A 20,089-nucleotide genomic window follows, 5' to 3' on the forward strand; every position below is an offset into this window, starting at 1 on the left:
TAGAACATGTTGAAGTCAATATGAAGTCTCCATCAGACAGAAAATAATAGGTTGAGACAGTCTTTAAACTCCAGTCTGTTTGTCAGTGTTTGTTTCTGTGCTGAGCACCAAATCATAACACCTAAACATAACACCTGTGTGAGAGCCAGAGATCAAAGTTTACCATTGTGACGTGCAGTAATCAGTGAGAGGAGAGCCTTTCCATTGGCCTGAATGAGAGATAAACCTCTTACATTTGAACGTTTTGTTGAAGAATCGTAGCAGATATCGGTGAAATTGCAACGCGTGAAGCGTCTCAGGATCCTGACGAGCACCTGAAGTGTACTTTTTGTGTGCTTTCAGGTCAATAATATGGCCTTTTTGGCAGATTAACTAAAGGTGTGTGGCTGCTGCTGTGAAGAAAGAGCAGGCTGTATTTACAATAGGCCTTAATGGAGACATGTTGAAAGTTTTTGTCACTTCATTCCCTCGATGCATTTTGTCTAATTATTTTTGCTTAATTTGTTTTTATTTTCCAACCTAGGAGAGTTTTCCTACGTTTTTCATGAACAAATATGCCCAAGGATTGTAGGGTTTGGCAGGTTCAAAAAAAAAAAGATTGGGCGAATTTCAAGCTGTCCTCCACTCTGTTTTGAGATCAAAGCAATTTAGATTTAAGGAGCTGCCCAATACACACTAATGTTAAAATCTGAAGAAGGCCTCTTTACCAAGCTACAAACTAAGTTAATATCTCAAAAAGTGTAAAAGATATCAAAAATCTGAATTACGAGTTTTATAGCTGAATGTCATGTGATCATTTTAAAGTTGGAATGAAGTCTCTAGCTGAAAGTATGTGGAAGGAGTAGCATTTGGCACACGGTGTAGTTAAAAGAGAATTTGATGTTAAAAAAAAAGAGTTTAAAAAGCTGAATATTTCAAAAAGTATAAAATACTTTTGAAAAAGGTGAACGTTTCCCGTCATGTGCTGAAAAGGCTGAATAGTTTGATATTTGAATGGTTTTCTGTAGCTGAAAGTAGGCTGAAGTTATTAAGAGCCAAAGTATTGGTTGAATATACGTGGCACAGCATTCGCACTAATAATGCATTTGAAAAAAACATGGTAAACTTCACATTTTCTGAAACGTTGCTAAAGCCATGATATCTTGGTCTACTCTGGTGACTCCCCAAATTACATGCCTGTCAATTCCCCAAAACTGGTGGTCTTTAATCTGTACAGACGAATGCTACCCCTGGTTTTATGGGCGGTATACAGGTAGACATTAAACAGAATCTTCAGCATTGCAGGTTTTTCTTGGGTTTACCTTATGCCTGTCAGTGTTTCTCTAAAATTATTGTTCTCATGCATATCAGATCAGAGAGTTTATTCAAACTGAGAAAGTAATCATTATTAATACATATCCTATGCATCTCATGGGTTTGACTTTGTATTATTCATACAGCCTCACACAGACAGACAGAGGTTAATTTAGAGAATCAGCTGTCCCTGGCTGTTGTGTCATCTCTGCTGTATAATGGGTGTTTGTGAGGAACACCTGAGCCCCTTCTCCCTCTCCTCCTCTTCTTTACAGACTTTCCATCTCTATTTCTGTCCTTCTGTTTCTTGCTCTGTCCCTTCAGCCTTATTCTCAAATTCATATTAATAGGCCCTTTGTATTTGCATGAATTACTGATATTCAGTTGGTATAATCTTCTGAAAAAGGTCTTGTGGTCTCACCACTGACCTATACCTGTGAAGGTGGTGTAAATTGATTATGTATCCATTGGAATTTGATAAATATAAAAGCATATGTCCATTAGAATTCCTTTAAATGTAACCAAACTAAAATAGTTAATGGCTCGAACAATTATTTTTCATGACATTTAGGTTATACACATAACTGCTGCTGACCAAAATCTATGTTTAATACCATCAAAAGTGAGTACAAGTTTATCCGCCAATGCATTATTTTTATATCATATCTAGCTATAAAATGACACCATTGGTTGCCTGATCAAATATGTTTGCTTTCCTGTCCTCACATGTTTGTGTACTTTCTATCTTAGAACTTGTAGCAAGACACTGTACAAATTATCTGACTTTGAAATAGGAAATCACTATATGCATCCTGCCACTTACACAACACAAATCAAACTGCCATGATTCTGGTGTTGGTATTTTTAGGCTTCCTGTTGTCTTGTTTCATTATTTGCTACTTTTTTCTATGCAAGCTTTAACCTGTTAAGCCCATGGATGTATAATAAGAACTGGATACAGCGTGGGAGATGGGGTCTCGTTCTTTCCTATGAGGGTTGCTCATTGGCGCATGAAGGCAAAATGGCCCAACTTTTGAGAGAGCAAAACGTCACAGATTACCCGTCATGCCTGGCTGTCAGAGCAGAAGTACCCGTATGTGCGCTCATAGAGCATGCACAGTTGAGGTGCCCCTTAAGCCCTGCCCCCAAGCTCCCACTCTCGGCTCACTAGAATGAATGGAGAGAGAAAATAAATCTAGATTCGACTTTTAGTGCATTTTACAACTTTAAGGACCTAATGATTCTAATAAAGGCTATAACATAGTTCATACTGGGTAGTGTGAGCCTCTCCGCTCACGACAGGGTTTACAACAGGGACGGAAAGAGCAGGTTGGTTGACCACAGGCGTTTATTATCTCCAAACAACAATATGCGCGGGTCTCAAACGTTGCCCGGGTGGGAAACTTCACAGGTCCTTTGGCGACCTTCCAGGATCCCGCCTACTGCATAACAGAACAGAACCAGGTTACGACATGCTTTTCTTCCGCACTGATTACCTGATTCCGATCAGCTGTCTGGCCTCCGGCCGAGCCACTCCCTTCACTCCAGCAGCCAGCGCCCAAACCACACCCCGCTGCCACATACCCCCCACCGCCCGACTCAGGCCGGGATCCCGCCGGCCGCAAGCTGACTCTCCCCCCCCCCTCCGCCGAGCGAGAGAGGAAATCAGCCACGACCATCCGGTTACCCGGCCTGTGGATCACCTTGAGTTGAAAGGCTGTAACGCCAGATACATCCGAGTGATCCGAGCGTTGGCATCCTTCATGCGGTGGAGCCACTGGAGCGGGGCATGGTCGACCAGAGGGTGAAAGGGCGCCCCAGGAGGTAGTACCGCAGGGCGCCGACCGCCCACCGTATGGCGAGGCACTCCTTTTCCACCGTACTGTAGTTCACCTCCCTCTGGGCGAGCTTATGGCTAATGTACAGTACGGGGCGGTCGACCCCCTCTACGTGCTGGGACAAAACGGCCCCCACCCCACTGTTCGAGGCGTCGGTCTGCAACACAAAAGGGAGAGAGAAGTCAGGAGAATACAGAAGCGGCTTACCACAGAGGGCTTTTTTAACCCTCTCAAACGCCAGCTGACACTGCTCCGTCCACTGGACCGGATCTGAAGCACCCTTTCGGGTCAGGTCGGTCAGAGGACTGGTCAGCTCCGAAAAGGACGGGATGAACCGCCTGTAGTAGCCGGCCAGCCCCATGAACCTCCTGACCTCTTTTTTCGTCTTGGCGCCAGACAGGCTGAAATGGCGGTTGTTTTCTCTATCTGTGGCCGCACCTGCCCGCCGCCCAAGTGATACCCCAGATACCGTACCTCCCTCCGTCCAACCGCACACTTCTTCGGGTTGGCCGTGAGCCCCGCCTGCCTCAGGGACTCGAGCACCGCCCCCACCTGCTGCATGTGCTGCTCCCATGTCTCACTGTGAATGATGACATCATCCAAGTAAGCAGCAGCATATGCAGAGTGGGGACGCAGCACCCGGTCCATGAGCCGCTGGAAGGTGGCTGGAGCTCCGAACAACCCGAAAGGAAGTGTGATGAATTGGTATAAACCATACGGAGTGGAGAAGGCCGTTTTTTTCCTTAGACTCTGGAGAAAGGGGAATCTGCCAATAGCCTTTGGTTAAATCCAGCGTCGTGTAAAAGCGAGCAGTGCCTAGCCGATCCAGGAGTTCGTCGACCCGGGGCATTGGATAAGCATCAAATTTGGACACCTCTTTCACCCTGCGGTAGTCCACACAGAACCGGATTGACCCGTCGGACTTACGTACCAGCACGACGGGGCAACACCAGTCACTGGTGGACTCTTCTATCATTCCCATCTCTAGCATAGCCTGAAGCTCCGCCTGAACAATTTTCCTCCTGTGTTCAGGAAGCCGATAGGGTCGTGAACGAATGGCCACGCCCGGGGGCGTTTCTATGCGGTGGTGTATGAGAGAGGTGCGCCCTGGCAGCGTAGAGAACACGTCGGCAAACTGCCTTTGCAACGAAGCAACGTCTGCTCTCTGGCCCGGTTAGAGATTGTCGCCACAACAGACCGGGGCTACTTTGTTGCTTTTAATGACCTCCGGTCCCAACTCATCTCTCTCAATCACCGTGGTGGCCAGAGAAACCGACGCCACCTCCCTCCATGCTTTCAGGAGGTTAAGGTGGTAAATCTGTGTTGCTCCCCCCCTGTCAGAACGTACCACCTCATAATCTACGTCCCCCACTCGTCGTGTGACCACGAAGGGTCCTTGCCACTTGGCGAGTAGTTTAGAGCTAGAGGATGGGAGTAATACAAGCACTTTATCTCCCGGTGAAAATTGTCTCAGTTTTGACCCTCTGTTGTACAGGCGCTGCTGACGTTCCTGAGCCCTGGAGTAAATTCTCCCGTGATATCTGCCCCAGTGAGTGGAGTTTTGCTCGCAGGTCCATAACGTACTGTATTTCGTTCTTACTGGTGCTTGGACCCTCCTCCCAGTTTTCCTTAACTAGGTCCAAAACACCCCGGGGCTTCCTACCAAATAACAGCTCAAAGGGAGAAAATCCCGTGGAGGACTGGGGCACCTCCCGCACTGCAAACAACAGAGGATCTAGCCATTTATCCCAATTACGGCTATCTTCGTGAACGAACTTACGAACCATGTTCTTTAGTGTTTTGTTAAACCGTTCCACCAGGCCGTCGGTCTGCGGATGGTAAACACTAGTCCGTATTGAATGGACGCCCAATAGTTCATACAGCTTGCGTAGTGTGCGTGACATAAACTGTGTGCCCTGGTCAGTCAGGATCTCTTTCGGGATCCCGACTCGGGAGATAATGTGAAACAGTGCCTGCGCGATGCTCTTTGCAGAGATATTAATCCACTAGGACTAGTACAAAGCGATATCCCCGTGCACTCCGGTCTAATGGCCCGATGAGGTCCATTCCAACTCTCTCAAAAGGCACCTCAATCAATGGTAACGGGCGCAAAGGCGCTTTGGGGATGGCCGGCGGGTTAACCAGCTGACATTCACGGCAAGATGCACACCACCGCTTCACATCTGCGTGAATGCCCGGCCAATAAAATCGGGCCATTATCCGGTGTAGTGATTTGTCGTACCCTAGGTGACCTGACATGGGGTTATAATCAGCCGCCTGGAAAACCATTTCCCGACGGCTTTTTGGCACCAACAACTGGGTATTTATCTCTCCTGTCTGTGTGTCACGGCTTACACGATACAGCCTGTCCCTAACCACCGTAAAGTGTGGGTGAGTGAGTGCTGCGTTTGGGTGTAGCTGGGAGCCATCAATACTCACCACCTGGCCGAAGGCGTGCTGAAGGGTCTCGTCCCTCGACTGTTCGAGGGGGAAATCTTCCACGGGAAACACCAGCGGGTCCAGAGGGACCTCCGCGGCCCCCTCCGTGTCCGTTTCCCCCTCGACGTTGTCAGCCGCCTCCGAATCTCCACTAAACACAGCACACAACTCACATTTCCCTGCCGTCCGTGAACGCACCCCCATAGCCCCCGCTAGCTTAGCAAACCCCGGCCAATTCGTTCCCAAAATCAGAGGGTGCGTAAGGCGAATGCTAACTCCAGCCCTGACTCTATGCTTTTTTCCCTTATAAGAAATTTCCAGCGTCACCTCCGGGTACTGGTGAATATCCCCATGCACACACCTCACCTTCACCCACGATGCTTCAATCAATGCCCCAGGCCGAACCAGGTGCTGATGGATCATCGTCTGATTACAGCCCGTGTCCATCAGAGCCTGGTGTGTAGCCCCCTGTATACATACCGGTATACGGTACGTTCCTTCCAAATCGGGGGCGGCAACTGGCGGTCCTGCAACCCGAACCAGCTGTCCGACCTCCATGAGAGGAAACTCCCGTCGGAAGTGGCCGGGCTGCCCGCACCGCCAGCAATCCTGCCCTACGTCTGAGGAGCCCCCCGTGGTGCCGGACGACCAGAAGCGTAGGCCGGACCCTGGGGAGAGATAAAAACAGGAGGGTAAGGTAGAGCTAGGGGGGAAAGTGTCGGGGCTGCGGGGTTGGGGCCGTGTGATGTTGGGGAGGGAAGGGCAGCTGCTCCAGGAAACCTCCTCCTCGGGGCTGGGACGGGTCTGCCCGCTGAGACGGCTGGTGGTCGGGGCTCCTCTTTCATGCTCCACCGGGGAAGCGAGAGGTGGTCCTCCGCAAGGACGACGGCTGCTTCCAGGTTGGCGGGGCGATGGCACTGGACCCAATTTGCCGTCAAAGATGGCAGGCCGGCGATTAACTGCTCCAGCGCCACCTGCCCGACGACTTCCTCAGCGGAGCGCACCCCCGGCTGGAGCCAGCGGCTCGCTGCATCCAGGAGCCGCTGCGCGTAGGAGAAGGGCCAATCAGCGTCCTCGAAGCGGAGGGCCCGGAACCGGCGGCGATGTCCCTCTGGCGTGCTGCCAAGCCGGTCCAGGATGGCCTTTCTCAGATAACGGTACACATGCCGAGAGGATGCTGGCAGGCTGTGGGCGGCTAGCTGCCCACTCCTCCTCCGGCCACCCGCACGCCGCCGCTGTGCCCTCAAAGATGTCCAGGTATGCCTCCGGATCATCCTCTGCCGTCAATTTCTGGAGGGCAATTGAAGGCGGTCGGGTCGGGTGGGTAGCGGGATCGGCCTCCCGAGCGGCCGGACGCTGCAGCAGCTCCCATAGGAGAGCCCGGTCCTCGCGCTGGCTCGAGGCGATCCCGAGCAGAGCCTCGCTCTGCTGTCGCTGTAGTGCTGTGGTGGTCTCCTGCATGTGAGCGAGACGTTGGAGGGCCTGACCCAGCGGGGTTTCTCCTTCCGACATCAGGTCCCTGTTCAGGCGCCACTGTGAGCCTCTCCGCTCACACAGGGTTCAAACAGGGACGGAAAGAGCAGGTTGGTTGACCACAGGCGTTTATTATCTCCAAACAACAATATGCGCGGGTCTCAAACGTTGCCCGGGTGGGAAACTTCTCAGGTCCTTTGGCGACCTTCCAGGATCCCGCCTACTGCATAACAGAACAGAACCAGGTTACGACATGCTTTACTTCCCGCACTGATTACCTGATTCCGATCAGCTGTCTGGCCTCCGGCCGAGCCACTCCCTTCACTCCAGCAGCCAGCGCCCAAACCACACCCCGCTGCCACAGGTAGTTTATTTAGTTTCAAAAAAAGTATCCGGTGATTTACAGATGTCTCTTTCCCCATGTTAGTCGATGGGAAAAAGTCTTTCTGGGCCCAGTGACGTCACGGACTGCCGTTTGAAAACTACAAATCTTGGGCACAGAGTCCGGCGCACTTCCTGGGGGCTTGGGTAAGCCGTCGCGACAGGCAAGGAAGGCAAGGAAAAACAACACACAACTTCACTTTACGTAGCCAAAACTGCAAATACGTCTTACCTTTGCTCTTTTCTGATCAAAGTTGTGTTCAATGGCATTAAAACGCATAACAACGCTGCTGAAGGTTAATCCAATGTCTCTGTGTCACTTTGAATTATTACTGATAATCCATCATATTTATGGCAATAATCATATTTTTCATATAGAGTGTGACGGAGCTTCCGGCTTTGGGCAAACTGCGTGCGCATCCCTCTCAATCCTCAATGGTAATGTTTAGATGGATTTAGGAACTTCCCCTCGATTATATTGGCTCTAACGGTTAACCTGTTAAGCCCTGAGCCTGTTTTTCAGGTATCAGGCTCGAAAAAGACATTTCCAGAACAAATTACCATAACTACACTTCTAAAAGGGTTAAATTAATAATCCTTTTTCTCAAAGTAATGATAAATCTGTGAGTTGGATGTAGAAAAGTCAGAATAAATATAGATATTTTTTTATTTTAAAGAAAATTCAGATTGAACATAGTAAAAAACTGTAAATTATAGTGTCCGTCCAAAAATTATTTTTTACTTATAGTGAAAACTACCCTTGGATGATGGTAAGGTAGACTAAAAGCTTTAAGAATCCAAAGTACAACACATAAGTACCCTGTATCGAGATTGATGCAAAACAAGTGACAGTTGACCTTTCTAGAGAGGTTTAGCAAAAAAACTCCACCTCTAGGGTGATTTGGGTGGAAATGAGCGTTTTTACCGTTTCTCTGGAACCCATTGGTCGATTTTGCTGATTAACATCTCTTTCTGACCGTTGGAGCCAATATAATTCAATGGGAGTTTTCACATAGACACCAACGTTAACACAAAAAGGTTGGGGCTTTGCGCATGCAGTTTTGCATGAGTGAAAATATTTCTCGCTCTGATATCTGGAAACGGAAAAGCAGGTTTATTGCTCATGTGTTATCAGAAATCATTTCAAAGGCACACAGACACATTAGATTAACCTATGGATTAACTTCAGCAGCATTTTTATCGTTTTCATGTCATTGAAGACCAATTTTGACCAGACAACGACCAAGGTAGGCCATGTTGCCGGTTTTAGCGGTTTTTAGTCTGTTCTTGTTATTATCTCCGCGAGTTCTTATCATAGAGTGATAATGTATGTACCCATCGATTCTGTGTCTTCTCATGATGCGAATTGATGGGTTGGATGTGCAAAAAAAGTATAAAAAATAAAATAATAAGGGTTTTATGAGTGAGTTTATGTGCAGTAATCTGTAGCATTTTTCGCTCGTTGCTAATTACGAGGCACAGCGTTAGCATTGTGGGTTTAAAAAAAAAAGAAAAAGATTATCAGTTAGATGAGTTTCTTCCCATTACATGGATATAAAACATTCATATTTTATTAAATATTAAGATGCCCTCAGACACTGTTTCCTCAGATGATGCATTTTTTTCCCCCGGTATCGGGGGTGCGGTGTAGAAGAGGTTAAAAAGAGGTGTTAATCACCAAAATCGACTAATGGGTTCCTGAGAAATGGCAAATACACACCAAATGACCCCAGAAGTGTTTATTTTCTAAACCTCTCTAAAAAGGTGAAATTGCACTTGTTTTGCATCGATCTTGATACAGGATACTTATTATATGCTATAGTTTGTATTCCTAAAGCTTTGTGTCTACTATCCCATCATTCAAGGGTGGTTTTCACTATAAGTAATGGGTTTTTTTTGGACGGAAATTATAATTTACATTTTTTTACTATGTTCAATCGGAATTTACTTTAAAAATAAAAACGTCTTGATTCTGACTTTTCTACATCCAACTCACAGGTTTATCATTGCTTTGAGAATAAATATTATTAATTTACCCCTTTTAGAAGTGAAGATATAGTCATTTGTTCTGGGAATGTCATTTTCGAGCCTGAGAACTGAAAACAGGCTTGGGGCTTAACAGGTTAAATAAAACGCCTCTCTCTGTTTTTGCATTTGGATGCAACTGCTTTCGAAACCCAACTTGTTTGCACCCAAAAAAAACGTTACATGTGTTATACAGTATATCTACTGTTAATAGTTTTTGTTGGCAAAAAGGTAGACAAAAAAGTCAATCTGCGTTTGAAAGGAACTGGCAAACTGTGATCAGTGAGAGACAAAGTAAACATTAGCCTATAGTTCATGTCATTAAAAAATACCATGTTGTTAGTAGTATATTCTAGCACCTGACACGCAGTTAACCAGACTCATAAGATACTCACCACACACTTGTAGCCTATGTTTGAAGACGTACTGACAACATAACACATTATGTGTTTGTTGAAATACTGATATTTTCATGTTTTTTCTGAAAATTGTTTTTGAGAATTAATTGCAAACACGAAGAGGCTGCAGGAGAAGGGTACCGATATCGGACACTGAAGGTTCATTAAAGTACTGAACACAAAGAGCTATAAATAAGGCAATACATATTCTATCAACAAGTCATAGGAAGTTACAGTGGGGGAAAAAAGTATTTAGTCAGCCACCAATTGTGCAAGTTCTCCCACTTAAAAAGATGAGAGAGGCGTGTAATTTTCATTCTAGGTATACCTCAACTATGAGAGACAAAATGAGAAAAAAAAATCCAGAAAATCACATTGTCTGATTTTTAAAGAATTTATTTGCAAATTATGGTGGAAAATAAGTATTTATCACCTACAAACAAACAAGATGTCTGGCTCTCACAGACCTTTAACTTCTTCTTTAAGAGCCTCCTCTGTCCTCCTCTTGTTAACTGTATTAATGGCACCTGTTTGAACTCATTATCAGTATAAAAGACACCTGTCCACAACCTCAAACAGTCACACTCCAAACTCCGCTATGGCCAAGAACAAAGAGCTGTCAAAGGACAGACCTGTAGACCTGCACCAGGCTGGGAAGACTGAATCTGCAATAGGTAAACAGCTTGGTGTGAAGAAATCAACTGTGGGAGCAATTATTAGAAAATGGAAGACATACAAGGCCACTGATAATCTCCCTTGATCTGGGGCTCCATACAAGATCTCACCCCGTGGGGTCAAAATGATCACAAGAACGGTGAGCAAAAATCCCAGAACCACATGGGGGGACCTAGTCAATGACCTGCAGAGAGCTGGGACCAAAGTAACAAAGGCTACCATCAGTAACACACTACGCCGCCAGGGACTCAAATCCTGCAGTGCCAGACGTGTCCCCCTGCTTAAGCCAGTACATGTCCAGGCCCGTCTGAAGTTTGCTAGAGAGCATTTAGATGATCCAGAAGAGGATTGGGAGAATGTCATATGGTCAGATGAAACCAAAATATAACTTTTTGGTAAAAACTCAACTAGACGTGTTTGGAGGAGAAAGAATCCTGAGTTGCATCCAAAGAGTACCATACCTACTGTGAAACATGGGGGTGGAAACATCATGCTTTGGGGCTGTTTTTCTGCAAAGGGACCAGGACGACTGATCCGTGTAAAGGAAAGAATGAATGGGGCCATGTATCGTGAGATTTTGAGTGGGAGTTGAAAGTCCGTGTTGCCCAGCGACAGCCCCAAAACATCACTGCTCTAGAGGAGATCTGCATGGAGGAATGGGTCAAAATACCAGCAACAGTGTGTGAAAACCTTGTGAAGACTTACAGAAAACGTTTGACCTCTGTCATTGCCAACAAAGGGTATATAACAAAGTATTGAGATTAACTTTTGTTATTGACCAAATACTTATTTTCCACCATAATCTTCAAATAAATTCTTTAAAAATCAGACAATGTGATTTTCTGGATTTTTTTTCTTCTCATTTTGTCTCTCATAGTTGAGGTATACCTAGGATGAAAATTACAGGCCTCTCATCTTTTTAAGTGGGAGAACTTGCACAATTGGTGGCTGACTAAATACTTTTTTGCCCCACTGTATGTCTTGTACAGAAAGACTGGCTCCAGTAAGGCACTGGACAGATAAGATGGATGTCAAAGATGTCTCCTCTTTAGTAAATTATAGACTTAAAACTAGTTAAATTATTCAGTTTCATGTTCTATATTACATTATCTACACTTGGCATTTAATTCCTGTAAAGAGCCAGGATTCCCTTGAGGCTGATTCCGGTTTCTGATGTGTGTGAGCAGTGATGTGGAGCGGCAAGAGCTCTTCTCTGCACCTGCTGTTGCGCTCTTCATCACAGCCATAATGGTGACTGACAGCTGGGATAGAACTTGCTTCCCTGGAGAATAGCCTGTTTTTGCACAGGGAGAGTCAGGTGCTACCAGACCTCCATGGAAACTGAACAGTGATTACACTCTGTTACAGGCATGATGAGGCAGGCAGGAAGAAAAGTCCTAAATGTAACAACTTCTCTTTTCAAACTCAACATTTATTTGGCAGTATACGCCGTGAAGTTGTTTGCGGCCTGCCAGTAAACCCAAAGTAGAAGAAGACGAAGTGACGTCAGCGGCTCATTTGCGTAATCTTCCCTCAGGGACTTATTCCGGGGTGAACGCGATTGGCTCTTAGTTCCATAGGGGAACTAAGTGCTGGGAACTAAGCATGGCAAAGTACTTGGTGTGAACGCGGCTATTGCACCAGACATTAGCTACCTTTAGCTTAGCGATGATAACATAACATAACTAACATTTCTAAATGATACCGATGGAATCGAAATGTTGGAAGGATTTCGATGTGGTGTGGTGTCCAGAGAGCTGCTCAGACTTCAGGGAGAAACCTCCGTGTGATGGACGTCCTGTCTGTTGGTTTGGAGAAGACTGAGGGTCTTTCCTCAGCGAGGTGGACCAGGCCTGATGGAGGAGCCCATGCTGGGTATAGCCGATACCAACTGCACAGGCCTAGTCTGTCACTTTATTTGACTAAATGTGTTTACTTATACATTTAATAGGTTTACACCTTCTGTCCATATGTGCTTTTTTATTTAAAACATCTTTGATTAACTTTTGGTTCACATTTCAATAAATTGTTTGTATTTTTCTTACTGAAAATGTTAGATTACACATTCACATCTGACTTTTATTTGTGACGTTGCAAACTCTGCGGTACAAGGCACACGTTTTGTGAAGCTCATAAAGTGAGGCAAATAGAAATAATCAGCTCATGGAGTGTAGATGTGGAAATAGCTGCATTCAATCAGATGACTGTGTTTTTACAATAAAAGTAGTTTCTTAGTGTACTGGTCTTAAAATCTCATAACATCAGCTCTTAATGTTCCTCTTGGATGTTCTTCTTGACCCTCAGAGAAGGAGAAAATGTTGTGTCTTTCAGGCATGTCCTTTCCTAACAAAAATTACAGGAAACATAAAACATATTATTGCAGAACAAGTGTGTTTATGAAAGCGGTGCGTTTGTGTGTTTAGGGGCTGTTGATATAATTATTTTGTAATTGTAATGTTTTTTTTTATTTCAAGAGTGAGCTACAAAGACAATCAGATTATGAATAAACAGTATGAAGTTCATCAACATTTAAATATATGTTATCAAAATAATATTTAACTATTATCAAAACGTAGTGCAACTGTAGAAGCTTGCTCTGTTGTCTCACTGAAAGAATAACTTTTACCACGTTTTTTTGAACAATATTGAGAGATAAATAGTAGCAGTTCTCACTGTTAAATATCTTTGCCTTCAATACATTAAATTAGAAAGCTGACAAAATCACATTGCTTGTTAACATCTAAATGTAACTTTTTGCGTGGAAAAAACCCTCAACTTAACTGATGTTTAGGTGATCTAGTATTGTTTAATGGAATGTATATCAGTGTATTAAAGTCAATACTTCATTTATTTAAACCAATATCTTTCTTGATTCTTTGTACAGTATGAAAAAAAGAGTCTTTATACCTGTGCTGAAGTTCACTGCTATGAGGAGTCCAGTTCTGTCTCTCACTCTCTGGTCCAGCCTGTCTGCATCACCTGGACACCTTAAACAAACAGATATATATGTAAAGTACCATGTGTACAAACATTATAACTGATTCTCTTCTGTTGAACATGTTGGATTGTGTATTGTCCGAGTCAGGGTCCTTTTTTATTTTACTGTAACTTTGGAAGTTGTGTTACCAATGCTTACTGTTTATTTGATATCAATTTGGTAATGCAATTCATAAAAACAACAAGGTTTGGGTTCTTCAGATGACTGTGACGTTAACGTGTAAGCTCAATAATGAACTCCAGCTCAACCAACCATATTGTAATATCTAAGTAATCATCTTGAAATATGACATTAATAATTGTAATATACACACATCTTATTGTGAGGTTGATTTCACATACGCTACTTCAACATTAGCTTGTCTACATACTTGAGCATAGCCAATTTAAATTAACCTTAGCGATGCATACAGTTCCTACCTACATAATAAAATATCTCTCTAAGTTACAAGGATGACCTTATTTATCAACCTCAAACAGAAGCCGTTTTTTCAACAGTATTATCCCACTTAACGCTTAACACTTGTCTATTTCGTTTTAACCTTTATACAGTTGCAAGAAAAAGTATGTGAACCCTTGGGAACTACCTGGATTTCTGCATAAATTGGTCAAAATGTGTTCTGATCTTCATCTAAGTCACAACAATAGACAAACACAGTCTGCTTAAGCTAAAACCACACAAATAATTATATGTTTTTATGTTTTTATTGAACACACCATGTAAACATTCACAGTGCAGGGTGGAAAAAGTATGTGAACCCTTGGATTTATTAACTGGTTGACCCTCCTTTGGCAGCAATAACCTCAACCAAACGTTTCCTATAGTTGCATATCAGACCTGCACAACGGTCAGGAGGAATTTTGGACCATTCCTCTTTACAAAACTGTTTCAGTTCAGCAATATTCTTGGGATGTCTGGTGTGACTCGCTCTCTTGAGGTCATGCCACAGCATCTCAATTGGGTTGAGGTCAGGACTCTGACTGGGCCACTCCAGAAGGCGTATTTTCTTCTGTTGAAGCCATTCTGTTGTTGATTTACTTCTGTGCTTTGGGTCGTTGTCCTGTTGCATCACCCATCTTCTGTTGAGCTTCAATTGGTGGACAAATGGCCTTAAGTTCTCCAGCAAAATCTCTTGATAAACTTGAGAATTCATTTGTACGTCGATGATGGCAATCTGTCCAGGCCCTGAGGCAGCAAAGCAGCCCCAAACCATGATGCTCCCTCCACCATACTTCACAGTTGGGATGAGGTGTTGGTGTGCTGTGCCTTTTTTTTTCCACACATAGCGTTGTGTGTTCCTTCCAAACAACTCAACTTTGGTTTCATCTGTCCACAGAATATTTTGCCAGTAGTGCTGTGGAACATCCAGGTGCTCTTTTGCAAACTTCAAACGTGCAGCAATGTTTTTTCTGGACAGCAGTGGCTTCCTCCATTTTATGACCAACTTATGCAGAAATCCAGGTAATTCCAAAGGGTTCACATACTTTTTCTTGCAACTGTATATACAGTCTATGATTTTAACTTGGAGGCTACTATTAGCATCATTAGCACCGATGTAGCTACCACTCGCTTACACGCTAACCCAAGCCTAATCATTCATTACGTAGCTGATTAAAATCATTAACACATAAATAAAGTACTCAAATTTCACTTACCGCAAAACCGCATTCATGCACCGTCTGTTTCAACCGCAGAGTGAGTCACAATAGTCCGATATATAAGCATGAAGAAAAAACAACCACGGCCGGGGTCAAGTTGTGTTACCTGGATGAACTGAGCAGGCAGAGTCCCTGTAGCTTCACGGAGCAGCCAGCAGAGAGACAAGAAGCTAACAGCAGCAGTCACTTGACAGAGCTGTCACTCAATGTGACCACGCCCTAATTTATGCAAACACTTTAAGACCTAATATAAATAAAAGGGTCGCGTTAGAAAACAATTCACTCACAGATTCATAATCATGAAGGTGGAATTTAACTATATTCATAATAATATGTATTGCAGCCAGGGGTAGAAACATGTTTTTTTCTGCTGTAAAGTTGGGCATTTTAACATGGGGGTCTATGGAAATTCCTCCTTTCTGCAGTCATCGCCTTTCGGCCAATATATGAACTGCAGTGTGTGGCACTTCCGTAATGGCGTCCCGGCTCTTCCCCAGAGTTTGCCGCTTGTACCCAACCCAATTCAAAAACGACATAGCAAAAATGCCGACAGTATAAATAAATAGACCAATTAAGTGGTGTAAGCAGTAACAGAGAAACTTCGCAATGTGCAAAGTACCCACTGTCATCTGTCTAAATAAAAACGAAAAGTTTTGATACCAGAACTAAAGAATTGGTTGTCAATATCTTCCAAAATGACCGAAATGTTGATGAAAAAATATTTGATCTGACACCTCCATGATGAAAGTATGGTAATGTTCACCATACTTGATAAAAAAAATGGTTGTTGTCATGGTTTAATGATGACTGTTGAAAGGAAACAGGATGTCTACACTTTGATCATCCACTCCCAAGTTCATCCATTAGTGGATAATTTTAGACATTTCATTATTGCTTCATGTTTCAACAGGTATGTCTACACACATATAGGATATAATAATATCTTCTTAATATTTGAATACTTAATATACTTTTCATTCTCTTTTTGCTCCAAAAGTATCTTAACATATGTTTACTGTATCTCTTGTCTTGTGACTGTTCCAGTGCGTTGTTTTGATGCATTATCACCTCATTCAACTACAAGATAAGAGAAATTGCTGTGCAACTATTGCAATACAAAGTGCAACTACAAAAGAGATGAGAGCATGCCTTTTACATTTAGAGCTTCGTGGTAAGTTTACACCCACATTGAGGTTGAAAGTGGGGTATAGCAGGCTGTTTTTGCTTAATCTTCACTGTCATGTCAGTAATAGCTTTTAACATTAGTTAAATTCTCCCAGGGGCTGTTTTAAGGCAATATAGTATTTGTCCCTTTAACTTGTAACCCTTTTTGTAAGATGTACTTTGTTTGTTCAGCATCTAACAACAAAAATATTAATGCCCAAATCAAATATAATGGGTTTTATGGAGTGTGTTGATTAATGGTTTGACAACCAACCCATCAGGTGGCGACTGAAAAGCTTTGGACTATTTTTTTTCAGTAGGTGATACCCAGGACCTTTTGAAAAAAGAACTCTTATCACAGTAGCCGTCTTGGTTGAAATAAAGGTGGCATTTAAAAAAAGGTTTGTATGCAGCACTTCAGAGGATTGGGATAAGGCAGTAAGCGAAGGCATGGGAAGTTTAGATAGGCGGTTTCTCAAAGGCTCAGTCAGCTTCTCCTTATCGGCTGTGCTCTTATCTCTTCATTTCATATTTACCGATATTGGCTAATAACCCCTGCTAGTGGCAGCTAACACAAGGTTACCAAAATAAATCAGGCTGCTTTTTCCAAGGGTTGTGGTTTGCTTAGGAAGGTTCCTAAGGAAGTGAAGTGACTCAGAAATACCGAAGTGGCAGCCATGATAAGAGCTGTTCATATTCTCAGTCTAGATTATAGTAAAGGAGCTTCAATGCTCCCATGTTATCTTCTTTAGCATAGGATACAATGGACCATCCTTTCCAAAAGGAAGAGCAATAAAGACATCCTATAATATCCTTGTGGCCGCAGCTTTTAAAGGCACAACGTTCACGGAAACAACCGGTCGTGAACAACAAACGCGGATAATGTATGTTACAGTGCTTATGGAGCATGTTTTTCCATAACTTGCTATAATGCTTACAGGTTTTGAACTTTCAACGCTCTGTTAAATCAAAACACTTATTACATTACATTACATTGCATTTAGCTGACGCTTTTATCCAAAGCAACTTACAATAAGTGCGTTCGACCAACAAAGTACAAACTTGAAGAAAACAGAATCATATAAGTACATCAGGTTTCATAGAGCTAAAACATTTCAAGTGCTACTCAACCTTTTTTAGATAAGCCAGTCCTTTATTAGTATATAAGTGCTTTGTTAATAGTTCTATCGCTCGACGTGGAGTCTAAAGAGATGAGTTTTCAGTCTGCGCCGGAAGATGTGTAAGCTTTCTGCTGTTCTGATTTCAATGGGGAGCTCATTCCACCATTTTGGAGCCAGGATAGCAAACCCACGTGTTTTTGCTGATGGGAACTTGGGTCCCCCTCGCAGTGCGGTAGCAGCGAGCTGTTTGGCTGATGCAGAGCGGAGTGCACGTGCTGGGGTGTATGGTTTAACCATGTCCTGGATGTAGGAAGGGCCAGATCCATTCACAGCATGGTACGCAAGTCTTGAAGTGGATTCTAGCAGTTACTGGAAGCCAGTGAAGGGAGCGGAGGAGCGGCGTGGTGTGGGAGAATTTAGGAAGGTTGAAGACCAGACGACCAGCTGCATTCTGGATGAGCTGCAGAGGTCGGATGGCACATGCAGGTAGACCAGCCAGGAGGGAGTTGCAGTAGTCTAGGCGTGAGATGACGAAAGCCTGGACCAGAACCTGCGTTGCTTTCTGGGTCAGCTGGGGACGTATTCTCCTGATGTTGTAAAGAGTGTATATATAGCATATATAAACACTAACGAAAAATCTAATACATTCAACATTTCACACTTTTAACTGAGAGGTAGTCTCTTGATCTTTTTTAATTTAATTTAAACTGTGACGTGTACAGAAGTCAGTGTATACAGTAGGCCTAATAAGTAACACATATATTGCATAAAGTAATACTTATTCAAAGTGTTATACAATCAAACTTATGTGATTCATGTTGATTAATTTAACGGAAAGCTCGGTGAGCCAAAGCAACCAATTCCTTTCTCTTTCCTTGTTTTATTTTATTTCAAACCTAAGTAATAGAGTAATATTTTGTAGTCCATGTGTATATAGCCTATATGAAACAACATAGGTGGAATTATCTTGCACTTTTAGTTGTCCATCTACGCAAAATTGTAGTTTTACCACGGCAGATGCACATCAGTCAAATTTGCTTAGCACAGGTGTTATCTTTTCTTAAGTCCTGATGATTTCTCCTGTACATCATTCCCTAACCCCATGACATTTTCACTCAGGTTAAGATAAAAGTGTTTAGGAAAGATGTAGGATGTTTGTCAGTGGTCCATGTACAGGATTTCACACATTCACTGGAACTTTCTGCCTCCTTCCACTGTTTTCCTTGTTAGAGTGAGCAGCAACATAATGAGTGCAAAAACACTTTTGGCCTCTCCTTCCTGAGACAGGCCATCCATGAAATTTGAGCAGTTTGATTATAAAAAGAGATAAAACATCTTTCAAATAACACACGCTGAGGGAAGGAGGAAAGCAAAGTCTCTCTCCTGTCAACAAGTCATCCCTCACCCAGTGTCGCTCCGTGTCTTCGTTTTAATGTACTCTCCTCCGTCTGAGAGCTTCAACAGCACATAATCTGTGGCCTCACGTCTCTCATCACACTTCCACCATTTGGATTCACGCTCTGAGTAATAAAGCTCTTTTGTTCTGCAGAGGAAGATTTGGCATCAGTCACAGGAAACATTTCCCAGGCTAAAACCGGCACAGAGCAGCGCTGTCATGCTTTCAGAAGCACAACACGATTTTCACAAACTATTGCTCACCAAATATACTTGTTTTACCTTGCATACATTCATTTATTTGTCTTCGGGACACTATTTGGACTTGCAAATTGGAATCAACATATTTTGTATTACATAAACATAAGGCCCTATTATGCTTTTAGGGGTTTTCCCTACATGGAACACTTCATTTTTGTGAATGTAAATAATCTTCAAAGGCTAAGACCCAAAGTTCCCTCCAGAGGGAGTCTCTCTCCCACACATCCCCCCCTGGTACCCTCCAAGGTAGTTATTTGTTTACTTACATATAGTGAGATCAGTGTGTACCACTATTGACTAGCCCTCCAACAAATTGTATGTGATTTTTTTTAAAAGGTGGGACATCTCTAAATTGTTAACCAATCACAACAGATCCGGCCAGCTAACCAATCAGAGCAGACCGAGCTCTGGTTTCAGACAGAGGGTGAAAAGAGGTGCTGCAGCAAAGACAGTATGAGAAAAATAAAGAGCTTTTTGAACATTAAAGAATGCAGACATTTCACAGTAGAGACACAAAATACAAATTTGAACCTGAAAACGGTGATACAGTGAAATAAATAAAATAATAAATAAATCAAAAAATAATAGGTGTGAATTGCCCCCTGGTTTTGTTTGGTGCATCTTCAAAAACGTGTCTGTTTTCAACTACAATCTTGCCGTGATTTTCTCTATGAGATAACAAAAGTTTTACCCTGTATTTTTTTGCTATTTAAAAGCATAAATCTCAGTACGGAAATTATATATCTATCTTTTAAAATATTGGGCAGTTTACCATTCTATAAAGAACCGGATCCAAAGTGAATGCTTTTAACATTCTTTTTACATCAAAGTTGGTTAAGTGGGCAGTTTTGGTTCTGTGCCCACTTCAATCTGTCACTTATTTCTCAAGTAAAGTGTCTAATCTGAATAGAAAATGAGATTGTGTAATTCAGTGGAATGGACTGACAGTTCCTTTTTTTCAGTTTCTATC

At 43.2% G+C, this 20,089-nt stretch overlaps 1 protein-coding gene across 6 annotated transcripts in view; it reads left to right on the forward strand.

Moving 5' to 3' along the window:
- LOC307035812 (RNA-binding protein Musashi homolog 2-like) overlaps positions 1-20,089 on the forward strand; it is a 232,643-nt gene that overhangs the window by 124,731 nt on the left and 87,823 nt on the right. The window lies entirely within an intron of this gene.

This window comes from Notothenia rossii (genome assembly GCF_949606895.1).
Source record: "Notothenia rossii genome assembly, chromosome: 4".
Classification (NCBI taxonomy): domain Eukaryota; kingdom Metazoa; phylum Chordata; class Actinopteri; order Perciformes; family Nototheniidae; genus Notothenia; species Notothenia rossii.